The following is a 12,739-nucleotide window of genomic DNA, read 5'->3' as shown; positions in this document are numbered from 1 at the left end:
TTTTTTTGCAAATTTGTGTTTCGAAAGCTCCTTTTTATGTTTCGTTTTGCTTGCGTCCGAAGCATGCGCGGGTTGCGATGAGAGATTTGTTTTGTGTTGTTCGAGCCTATGTCCGTTCTTAATAACACTTCACTCTGATTACACAAGACATTACTTCCAACCTGCTCTCATTATCAGCTAACTGAGTTAGCTGGCCACTCCCAATTGGCAAATGTATAGCACTGCTAATGCCATTCGTTGGTGGTACAGTTCTGTCTATTCTGACCCTGTAAAAATTTTCAACAAAAACGCTACAAAAGATTGTTTTCAAGATCGATCTATAGCTCACGATCATAACTTGATAGGGTTTCTCTGTTTTTTTAGCTGTCCCATATATCTCCTGCACTGCTCGTTAGCTGCTAGCACCAATAGACTGCAAGAAATGCTACAAGTAGTTCTACTCATGCTCGCGTGCGTTTTCGCCGCTTGTTGCTATCATTACTATTATAACCATTTTTACTATTGCCATGTCATGCAAGCCTCTTCTAGTGGAATCAAATCGGAAACGAGGAACCGCAACGACGTTTACGTCCGCCAAGGCAGATGTGAACCAGCTGCTACTTCTGGCGTCGTTTTTTCGGCACCACGACGACTATTCGACATTTCTGCCGCTTGGCCATTTGGTGTCCGTTTTTCGGTGTTGCTCAGTCGAAGTACACACTCTCCGCCACTGACACCCACGCAACATTCGCATACGGTCGTCGCCGCCGCCACCTCAAATGCTGGAAACCGCTGAACGTCGCTATGTACCACTTGTTTTTATATCCTGTATTGCTTACGTCGCATCGACGGGCTCGGTCATTCGGCGGCTGTCGAACTAAAACTAAGAACGGCACAGACGGTGGCAGCGTGACGTTTCCGCTAAGCTGAACTAGCCAAGACGTGTCATCTAATGTTTCAATGTGCGCCATCTATGACAAGCTGGCTGTACACACAACTACCTCTGACAGACAAAACACCGCACTGAAACTGTACATGGGACTACAATACAGCATACGTACATTGACCATCCGCTTGCTGATGTGCGGCTCAGGCGGCTCTTCGAATCATATTGACAGCTATAGCCATCGTGGCAACATGTGGTACATATATGGCTCGTATATGCATATAGATGTTCGTATAAATGGATGCATCCAGGTTTTCTGAAACCCGGAAAGACTCGAATCGGCTTAACGCGTTGACATCGCATCGTGAAGCTGCATCGCTTACGAAATTCAAACGTCGCGGCTGCGCAAGTTTTACCTATTTGTGATGATGCGCGCGCGCATGTGGCGCTAGCAGTCTAAAAATGCAACAACATCACAGTTACTATAGCAGCAGTAACAACTGTAGGAAGTCAGTGATAGATAAAACTGCTAAACGAAACTGATATGCCGATATAGAATTGGCTCGTTGGTAATTAACTCCGCTAAGGTACTTTTCTGCTAAATCAGTGGTATCTGACTCAGCTGTATGATCGACGATGCTTCGTGGCTGATGGCGAAAGTCTTCCGAACTGGTTCGGACCAAGCGGCTATTATTTACTCAGAAAAGCTTGATTTTTTAACTGTGACCCATAAGTGCGTAGGTTTACCTAATGAATATCTAAGAATTTGTAATTTTCATCATTTGTTCCCGTTTCTTATCCATACGGTACCGTGAAACGTCGAATGGCGGAAATGTAGGTGCGGGTTCGATGCTTGATTATATACTGCAGTATTTGACTGAATAGGTACAGGTTGAAGGGCAAATAAGTAGTGGGGCTTCGAAAATCTGCCCATTCAGCTAAGTAGATTAGTATGCAAAGTACACTGATCTTCTCAATGTCTCTTTCTCTTACTGCTAAGTGCGGCGCTGTTATCTTATCATTTTTTTTAATGGTAGCAGCAGATTGTCATTGTATCAGTATTTTCTTTTTTGCACAGTGTTTGGAATGCGGGCCGAGCGGCAAGATTATCTTCTTTTCTTTTCAACTTCTGTGCATTGGTCGTCTTCATAACCTCTTTCGCTTCTTACGCTGTTCCTATGCCGAGTCGACCAAAGTCGCATTGAACAAACAGAATGAGATTTTGATGGGCCAAAAGCGAGGCAAAAGTAAAAGAAATTCCAGTTTTTATGCTTCGAAAACGTTATTCAAGTCTGATTCATCAACGGCCGTTGTTACTGCTGCTGAATGTACCGCCTTCTTCAATCTTTGGTGGTCCTGACTTTGATGGTCATAAGTTCGTATCATATACTTGCGTTTGTAGACATATGTACGACGGCAAATTGCCACTATGGAATCGACTAGACCACACCAGGCTTTTGTTGCGTATTTTAGCTCAATGACATGGATGTATAATACTATACACGCAATGCCATCAGCATAGCTAGCGCCAACGTACTGAAGATCTATGGGGCATCGGTCCCGGTTTCGGCATTGGGAAAAAAGCAGTTTTCGTTTCCGAGCGATGGGCAACGCCATCTGCGTTATTGGCTACCAGCGTTTTTTACTGTGGCAACGTGTTTTAGCTAAGCAACAGACAAGATTAGCACGGGCGGTCCCGCACTTATACTTCTGTGTGTCCACGGAAAAGTTGAAGGAAAACCAGAGAGGTAGTGATTGGTCGATCGTAGCACGGGGGGGGGGGGGGTGAATGTTGATGAAGTTGAGTTACGTAGATGAGACTGAGCTACGTGGATTTAAGCCGGAGCCGGCTTTCTGATAGTAGTAGCTCGCTGTTTAAAGTTATGGGCTACGCCATCCAAGTCGGAGTGCCGTACAAGAAAGTCTAAGGCACTGAGATATCAGATGGAGCGGGTAGTTAACACCCGTGTCGCCCGTTAAGCTCTATTAAAATACAGTTATGATCAGAAAAAGGCGAGCTATCTTTCGACCGAAAGACAACTCTGTCAAGTGTTCTAGCTTAAAAATACTAATGTACGTACGCAACTCGGAACTGTCACGGTGCAGATCAGAATGCTCTGTTAATGTTTCAGGGCGTCTGAAGATGATGTATATTTAATCCAAGCAAACTAGCCGAAGTAAAAGTGCTGATTAAGAGGACAACAAACATACGTATGTCTGATTGGAAAATCCTGAAAGTACATCGATATGTTACTTCTGCAACCTTCGCAGCTTACTTTCAACGAGGTTTCGAACTAACGGTATATACGAAATTGCTGTTTTTATTATCATGATCGTGGTCGTTCGTCGTTGGATTTCTTAGGGTCTGGGAGATTCTGCTGTGTTTGTTACGCCTTCTCGAGCCGCGCGTTGCTCTGTCCTTTAACTATGCTTGTCTGTGACAACCTGCCAACTAGCACTCTTCTTCCAATCGTCTATTCTAGCTGCTGCTCATCTGCTATTGTATGGCGGGACCACAAGACCCCGGTTATCTGTTCAACACAACGTTTCGTTTAATTCGTGTTGCTTTCCTCGCTCGAAGTATTCGACGAACCGCGTTTGGTCAGCTACAACAATAGGCACAACAGCTTCGGACGCCGCAACGATCACGAGCCACTGCGCAGCGTCGACTGTCCGTCTTTGGAGGGCCTGGTCGGCAAAGACAGCCAATTCTGCCAGTCGCTTTGAGAATTTTCCGACTTTCTCGCGTAGCAGCTGCAATCCAGCGAATGGATAAATGGCGCGTCTTTGGTGCTGCCGCTGTAGACGGCACATGGTCACACAACGGCAAACTACGGCAGGAAAACTTCGACTGGAGTTGCTGTTGCGGACGTTTCTTTGCTGCTGACGTAGCCGCTGCTCGACGCAACAGCAACATGGCGGGCGATTGTTAAATTAGCCATAAAACTAGCAGTGCTTCGAATAAGTTGAAGTAATAGTGAGTGAGGGCAAAATAAATCCAGACGTGTCAGCCACACATAGAGCCGCCGCGGACATTTGTAGAAGCAATCACAGGTTCGTTCCGAACTGCTCAGGAACTCACCACGATCATTCCGAACTATCGGGGAATGAAATCCCACTAGCTGGGCGCGCAGCTGGCCCGGTGCCTATTGATAAAATATAGAAAAACGGGCGGTGCACAAGGAACCAGCCAAGCAGGGAGCGATTCGGGGCTTTCGAAGCCGAAAGCATAGCGTGGGAGGAAAGGGTAGCACCACTCAGCGGCTGCAGCAATGGTTACAGTAGGAACTTGGTAAGTTAGGTTGTCTCGGCAGGCAGCGGTTACGCAGCAGTCCGGTGCTGCCAGAACGGTCAAGACGGCCAAGCTAGAAACATCACTTCTGGCATTTGAGGTAGCTACTGGTCATAGAAGACTACTCTAGTTAGTAGACTGTTCTTGTTCTTTGTGTTGCATTCGCTAATGCCAAAAGCGCGCCGTAGACAAAGCCGAAACAGGGATGGGTCTTTTTTCTCCAGAAGTATCGTTTCGGTTAACTGCGGCTGGTAAAGTAAAATCCGGCATACGGCTCTCAGTGTCTACGTCATAGGAACACCTGTACGAAAGGTAACGGTATCAATAATTGTAGGGCCGGAACGCGCAACCGGGTTAGCTGATTGCTGTGGCAGCTTGATTTCAAACCCCATTTTGCCTAGATCGTTTAGAGCAATTGTCTTGCTACCCGCTTAACTAGTTGGCTATCTAACTGCTTGACGCTTAGGCCTGCACTCCGCGCAGTAGCCACTGCAAATATAAGAACCCAACCTTAACAGGAACTAAATGAAAGAGTTCAGCTTGTGGCTGAATTGATGCACGCCGAAAGCTACTTAAGGATCGCCTGATATCTGAAAATAGGATCTAGCATGCCGTTTCGGTCGAATGCTCCCTCCTGAATCCGTGTTGCTTCTTGGGTATCGCACTTTCACTCTTCAGGTACACGTTTACTCTGCTGGCTAGCAGATACAAGAGAATTTTATTACAAATTCCTTTTTCTGTAAACCCGCGCTACGACTTCGGGTCGGCTAGGATTTCCTTTGCCTTTTGCAATAACGAGAAGCGTTGTGTCTCGCCCAGTGAGTAGGAAGTAGTTTGGAACGAAGCCATTCGTTGAACAAAGCCATCGAACGGCGCTAGTTCTGCGGCAACTTTAAGGTGGTCGTTCCGAATCCTGCTTGATCTCGCTACCTTCCTTAAGCGTAAGCTCTCGGGCGCCCGAGTCACTTTCAAAACGGAGAAATTTTAGCTCACCCATTCATGTTCATCCGTTGTTGGTTTGTCGTCGAACGGTGAGTTCTCTGAGGCACGGTACGACTAAATTTTTTCGAAACGGTCGAAGAGCACTAACGAAGTGATGGGACACGATGTAGGCTTATGGGGGCTGTCACTCGATTTTCCCTATGAAAGTAGTTTCCTGCTGTTCCAGGTATTTCTGTTGGGTGGCATATGTATTCAGGCAGATCTTTTCGGATGCCGCGAGCAGAGGCCCCGGTTGTAGTGCCGCCAGTAGCTTGAAGGCATCCTGAGCACATCAGCAGAAGTGGCAATTATGATCAAAACATGCCCGATGTTTGCCGAAACGGGCTGGACAAATAAAAGGTTATAAAATGTCGACACAGTGACCCAAAAGGACGTTAACATCATATGAGTTCGGAACCGGAAGGATCTTATGAGTCCGTTTCAGGGGCTTCGAGGCTAATTTGCACGGTGAAAGTTTTTCATCCGGACAAGCAACGATCCTGAGAGGACACTGAAGTTTGATCCGAGAGGAATGTGTGCCTGGAGCTGTCTTCCTCGGTATATGGAGAGAGAAAGAGCATAGCTTGCATAGACGTATTTCTGTTGGCACTTATGATGGGGTTGCCACAGCTTCCGCAACCGAAGTTTTCCTAAATCAGGCTGTGATCATGTCGAAAATAGGGGTCCCGAATCTGAAAGCGGGCTCACTTTGAGAGCAGAGATCGGAACCAAAGATATGAAAAACGCGAAATTACTTAATGGGCGCTGGCGTGAGTAGTTCTAGGAAGATAACATTAGCTTACAATTTCAGAACAATACATCAGATAATATTTAGGATAATTAAAGGCTTAATTAATGCCACTGGCACTGAACAGTCAGTGCTTGCTATCCGTATGACTAGCCTTAGGAACAGGTGGACAAAGAAAAGAACAAACATTGGTTTCATTATTATATTTGACAGAAACGCATGTTACAGCATTATTCCGAAGTATTTTTTTTTGCAGAAAGGCATAGCCTAAAAGAAAGCTATTGGTATCAGTTGTTTGCTGTAATTCCAGTGGTCATCTTACTATGGTTTTCATTAATTGTCGCGTCTGCACTGTGGTAAGCCGCGGTTAATTTTTTATGAGCTACTTTACCTCAATTTTCGAGACGCTTTGTACAACTAGGATATCTGTAAGCGTCTCCACAGTTATATATATCGAGAGTAGCAAAAATAGCAGACGTCTATCTGATCCGAGAAAAGTTAGCAATTTTGATAGATGCTTTCTTTTCGTTCGCTTTTTTCGTGTTTGCGAGCCTGGATTTTGCTCAGTCGATAAGACGATCATATCCGTCAACTGATAGGTTGGGCGATCTGAGTTAACCCAAGAGCAGCATAGTGCTGTTTCTGATACCTTCTGCTATCGCCGTAATACTACACTAAGTTATTTTTAGGTCTTAACCGCGATTCAAAAACTAGACAGTAACTTAGTTTTAGCCTATGCATAGTAGTTCCAGGAGAACAGTCTCTAGGACGAGTAGTGCCATGTATAGAATTCGGGTGATTGTGACAGAACGATAAAGAACCTAAGCGCGTAGAATACATTTGAGCGGCCTTAAGGATTTAGTTAGTTAAAAGACCATACATTCAAATAGGTCGATCGCTAGCGGGCTTACGGCTTGTTGAGCGTTTTGCAAGTTTTCTGTATTTCATTAGAAACATTTCGAATGAAGCCCTTTGAAGCATGATGCACGAGTCACGATCGCAATAAGGGGTGGTGCGCTAAAAAAACCTGTAGAACTTCTTAGCTGAAAACGGGCAGGTGTGTTAAAAAAAGGTTGCAGTTGCTTTGTCCAAATACGTGCGGTAACTAGAAAAAAACTACAATTTTATGAAGCGTCTAACATGTAATTGACTGTGTACAAAGAGCTTAGGAAAAATAGAGCTTACAGATGCTTGAGGAAAGCGTGCCTCTTTCCAAAAAAAAAAAATAGCAATGTTTATTATATAAATATATATATTCCTTAACTCATCCTTTAACATTCATAGGTATAACTTCCAATATCGGAAAGTTCTCATCCACGTTATCATTCTTTCGCACAACCTTGCATATGAATGCCGAGTATCCTTAAAAATTGTTTCCTGACAAAATTTCCCACTTTTTGAATGTCCATATTGGCAGTAGCGACGCAGACCCTTCTCCAGATATTTTGCCGCCTCTACACGTTTGTTTCGCTGCCGTCATCACACGACGTATTCCTCTTTCATAACTTTCACCGTCACGTTATGGCCATCATTGCATCTTTTTAGGGAATCGGCCCCAAAATCAGCAGGCATTAAGTCATAAATCTACTCACGCGAATAAATCCCGTCATTTTGGTTTCACCGGATGAACTACTGTTGGCACTGTGTTTTTTTTTTTTTGCTGTGATGAACGCTGGCAAACTCCTCGTACGACAGTAAAAAAATGAAAAACGACAAAAAAACAGCGGAGAAAATTATTTTAGAATCAAGTAATTAATTGCTTGACAGCGAACACATCGGCCCAACAGAATGGTATACAAATCACACCGAATTTGCACTGAACATTGCCATCGGCGCCGCGTAACACCCAGTGGTGGGATCGATCCTGAAAAAGGAAAACCTATGAAATAGCTATTGTTTTTCTACCGCTCAATACTCGTATTTTTTATAGTTTTACGATATAACCGACGGTTTGATATTACGATGTCATCTGTGTCTTTGAAGGTTGATTGTTTTTTGCCGATTACTTATCGTTGGCCGTGCTCTCGACGGACATGCAATATGTTGTATGAGTTTTGACCTAATGGTCTGGGCAAAGGCATGAAGATAGCACGTGTTGAAATGATTGAGTATCGGCGGCTGTCCAAGGCGATCGTGCTAGTTGCAAGGGCTTTTTCACCGTAACCTCACTGACGCCCACTTGGCGTTTCGTTGTCGTCGATTCGCCACTCGTGCCGCCATGCGGTACCAGATGTGGCTATTAGACAATAACATATGTATCTGCTGCCGTTTTTCCTTTTGGCTGCTTACAGATGAATATGTTTTGATTGCATTGTCGTCCTATTGAGGTTGACCTCAAGCGATGGGTTTCCTCTACTCCTCACTCCTCCAAGACCAGCTGTTCGAGCAGTACCTGCCTCCAGAGGACGGCGTAATTGGCATCTTCCTAAGGGTTACGTTGCCATGGTAACCACTGCATGCTGCCAAGCTAGTCCTTGTCTCGGCGTTAGCAAAATACGTCACAAAAAATTAGTAATTAGGATATATATATAATAAAATATATAGGACAGAATAATGAAAGAAGAAAAGCTACTAATAGCAAATGAAAAAATATCGGTGCAAGACCGCTTCATAGGTTTTTTTTAGAAAAATCCTCAGGTATATCAAGCGAGACTCAATTCTAGCGGGATGAGTTGTTATCCCTACAATTACAGTTAGAGTACAGGTACGCATAAAAGTGCTTAACAAAAAAAAAGGCAGAAAAACTTATATAAATTCGTCACACTAACCTAGTGAGCATTCCTCTACTAACTAAGTGTCGCTATTGGAGCAGTTTCAAGCTGGAGCACTGAACCCCCGTACGCGTGTGTGAAAGCTTTTTGCATGCTATTGCCGCTCTTGCGCTATATAATGAATTTGTGTATTTTAGAATATGAGAAAAAGCATCATGCATACGTTCTGTCTTTCGCATATCACCCATGCATTAACATGGCTTATGACGCCGTGCTGGCTCGTAGATCGTATCGCCACTAAGCCAGTGCAATGTAGAATACAATGTCCGGCTCGTAGTACCCCTTTGCAATCAGCCACAACTACGACGGGGCTAAGGTGGATAAGGGGGTTGTGTGGCGCAAAAGTAAAGGCGTTTGAGTGATTGTAGATAATTAGTCATGAAGACGAATGAAATAATTTGTAGCCTCGCCGTTCGTTGCAGGAACAGTGTGCCATGTGACATTATAAGGCAGGAACACGATGCGCTGTTGCTGTTGTTGACGCACTCGAACTTTGGTCGGTTGGAACGCGTTATTGCGTTCCTCTGTGTGGTGAAACCCAACTAATTGAACAGCAGATTAGCTATCTTTTTTACCCGTTGGCTGGTTCTCGCTACGGGACGCTGGCAGTCACCGAAACCAAAAATAGCCCAGCGTGTCGGGACAATTCGGCAGAAGGTCGATGCGATGCACTGCCTCGTACAATATTTCATAGCAGCGTGTAGACTTTCGCTTTCAAGGTAACGATTTGTCATGCTGTTGAATAAATCTATTCGGAATTATGATCGTAATCGGAGTACTAGTAGCAGCAGCTCCAGTGTCTTTCTCTGTTTGACGTTGCTTTTAGAACTGCTAAAGCTGTTGGGAAATCTAGATCGGTTTACCAATAGATCGATGAATTGCTAGATGAATGTTACATAGGAATTGTCAATATTTCCACAGCTCGTCAGAGATGGATCAAGGTGCTAGCCGAGTACAACGGCTAGTATATCGTAAAGTTGCCTTTACGCATTCAGGACCAAAGACGAAACAGTACAGAACATAATCATGGGTCACCAAATTTCATTCAAGCTTACATGCTTGTTCTTTTTTTCTGCTTTAGCTGCAGCTGTAATGATGCGCTTCTTTTCGCTATACATATGTATACGTTTATAGGTATAAAGTAGAGAGTGAAAATGGTACATTTTTTACGCGCTTCGCAACGTTTACGCAGAAGCATAATGCGATAGCAACTAAGATGTTCCGCCTATGAGATGATAATTAAGTCTGCGAACTAACACACATGTAACCCACACATACGAATGTCACTTTGTTTGGGTAAAATGGGTAACTTGAGTGATTTCGGTAGTGTTCCCCGAATGCAATGTACTCTAGCTATGTGACCGACCGACCGACCGACCGACTAATGTCCACCTGGGCTTTCCACAGTATCTGCGAAATTTCCTGCGATTTATTGACAATAGATTGGAATCTGTATAAGGCTTGCCATAAAAATACGTATATATGCCTCATGTCACTCTATATTTGGCATAACGGCAACGAACTCTAAATTTTTATAACTTAGTTTTCTCTACGGTAGATGATTTTTTTTAAACTTATTTTCCCCCTTCTGCTTTCCATACAGCTATTTTCCTCTAGTGCAAGATAGCTAAATTGGCTAACGTATGCGATAGTAAATGTCGATGCGATAGCAACTTCGTTCCTGTAACTATAGCAACAGTAGGTATATCTATATAAAAATAGATATGGTATGGTCAATCTCGATCTGCAACTTGTCGTTTATGTTTATATTATATAGACATATAATCTGTCTGGTACGGTTTACTCTAGTCCTGTATTTCATAGAGCCAACAGATAGCCAAGTTTAGCCGACAGACACATGCACATGCACACATACGTACGCCCACACGCTCATACGGAGACAAAAACACAAAGACTGACGTTACTAACCCTGACAAGTCCCGCAGAATGTGGGCAGAAGGGGATGGGAGGGGGTATGGTTGCACCGACAAACTTTTTCAGATTTATCAATCGTGAATAGCTTTCGAGCCTGCTTTGATCAGGATCTCGCTGCCCAGGCGCTGTTCACTTTCATCATGTATATTGCTAGGCATGGTGCAAGCATTCTATTATTAGAAGCCTTCGCTATCTTCCCTTAAGGGAAGGGCCTTTGAAAAGGCGCAGCAATTACTGAGCTCAGAGAGACAAAGAACTGCGTCACCATAAACTTTTATGTTTCTGTCAGCGAAAAAAGTAGCAAAGAAAATTTGAACTCGAGGTTCTATTCATGTAGTTGTCCACATAGTCCAGTATGGTTTCTCAGTGTGATCATCGAAATTGTTTTTATCTCTATTGTCTATATCAATTTATTTGGCGAAAAAATTAACTTACCCGTTTCCTATAGACGCGGCGCTTGCTTTAATTTTTGATTTTTTAAAGTTTTCATTTCAACGACACATAAGCAAGTTATTCAGTATGTCAGCTATCGTATCCACAGGGCGATCGAGAAGCCGCTGCGTTCGCAAATGCAGTCGGTTTTATATAATTTGATGCAAATTAGTTCGTTGATCTTGGATACGTGTTGATGACTGTTTTCATCGTTTATCTTCGTTCACACGTAACCGAAGCCCAGGTGGAAAGAAAGCCTGCTAAACTTCTAGGACCTTGTAAGCCAAAAGCACTTCATGACACAGAAGGGCACGCACTCACCGATCACTTTATTATTTTCTTTGCGTCTGCTACATAGTACCGGTTTTAATTCCATACAGATTAATGAAAATATATTGAAAACAAAATACATAAAACGCTATTGATCAAGTTGTTATTTAATTGTGTGAAAAGTTTACTTGGAGACATGCGGCGGTCTGGCTTTGGGTTCAGTCGTATACATCTGTTGTTCCGTACTGGGAGCCTTTTGAGGCTCAGGTACTATAAAGGCCTAAGTAGTGGACGTAAAATACGAAACACAGACATGGTTAGAACATCTATCACTAATGCTTGTTCGCACATGTAGACATAATATTCTAACTATGCGAGTTGAAGCTCTCACGCTATAAACTTCAACAGTACAACTGCCACATGTATGTATATATCATCTATATGGTACATCATGGCTCACATCATATCTCCAATAATCACGACTACGTCACTATAGATTGGAAATAACATGAATGTCCTGATTGGTCTACATTTACGACAATTGCAAAATATCAAAAAAAAAAAAAAAACATTTTTTTCAAGTGTAGACGAACCTCAATGAAAGCTCGTCGTAAATATTGGGCTAGTCTTGGTTTTTCATTATGGATTCTTATAATACCCACTGCGCCCTGGGTTACAATATATAGTTTTTAAGAGAATGAAATCTAGAAAAGTCCCTATTATTGCTTGGCAGTAACCGCTATAAATCTAGTTTTTCCTTTAATAAATCAAGTGGTGGCGCTAATTAGATTTCCATAAGCTGCCTTTAGCCCTATAAAAGCATCCTTTCAGATAAAAATAACACTTAACTTTTCGAGCAATTGTCTTTGGCCATCTGGTCGCTGAAGATCATTATCAACTTTTTTTTTTTTATTATTATCAATTTTAAATTCGTTCCGATTTTTTAACCATTTCCTTTCTAGTTTCACGTTAGTCTCTTACTATCCTATAGCAGTGGAAAACGGAGAAGGACGTAGAAAAACATTGCCAGGAACAATCATTTACTAACAACGCATTTTGCCATTCTATGAAAGCGTAGCATTTGCAAAAATCATATATATATATATATATGGATATATATATATCCATAGTGTTCTCTTTATGTTTCAAGTGAGTCCCCAACCATAAAGCGTTTATCCGGTAAGCGCGATGGTGATAATTGATTTCGTTTACATGAACAATACTGCAACGGATAAGCGACAACGCGCCATCAGTGAGAAGCGTATAGGGCATTCACCGGCTATATACTTCAATGGCGGACCGATCGGATCAAGACGTTCGTCATGGTAAGATTTCGTGGCACGACGTTTTCTTAACAAATGAACGACAGCCAACCGTAAGTGCTGCTCTTGCGCTGGTAAAGCAGCAACTACGCCAGCAGTAACACGGATAGGCTGAGCGTTCGT

At 43.1% G+C, this 12,739-nt stretch overlaps 2 long non-coding RNA genes across 3 annotated transcripts in view; one reads left to right on the top strand and one right to left on the bottom strand.

Moving 5' to 3' along the window:
• The window catches only part of LOC111266901 (uncharacterized), a 57,795-nt gene that overhangs the window by 36,110 nt on the left and 8,946 nt on the right, over nucleotides 1–12,739 (bottom strand). The window lies entirely within an intron of this gene.
• LOC111266903 (uncharacterized) lies at nucleotides 4,206–9,447 on the top strand. Of its 2 annotated transcripts, XR_002684313.2 has the most exons (3): nucleotides 4,206–4,469; nucleotides 8,178–8,331; nucleotides 9,080–9,447. It is a non-coding gene; the product is annotated as an uncharacterized LOC111266903 (long non-coding RNA). The 2 variants fall into 2 exon arrangements; XR_015313589.1 differs by lacking the exon at nucleotides 4,206–4,469 and having other exon boundaries at nucleotides 6,103–8,331.

This window comes from Varroa jacobsoni, unplaced genomic scaffold, assembly GCF_002532875.2.
Source record: "Varroa jacobsoni isolate VJ856 unplaced genomic scaffold, vjacob_1.0 scaffold_1126, whole genome shotgun sequence".
NCBI lineage: Eukaryota > Metazoa > Arthropoda > Arachnida > Mesostigmata > Varroidae > Varroa > Varroa jacobsoni.
This window is presented reverse-complemented; position numbering and strand designations above follow the sequence as displayed.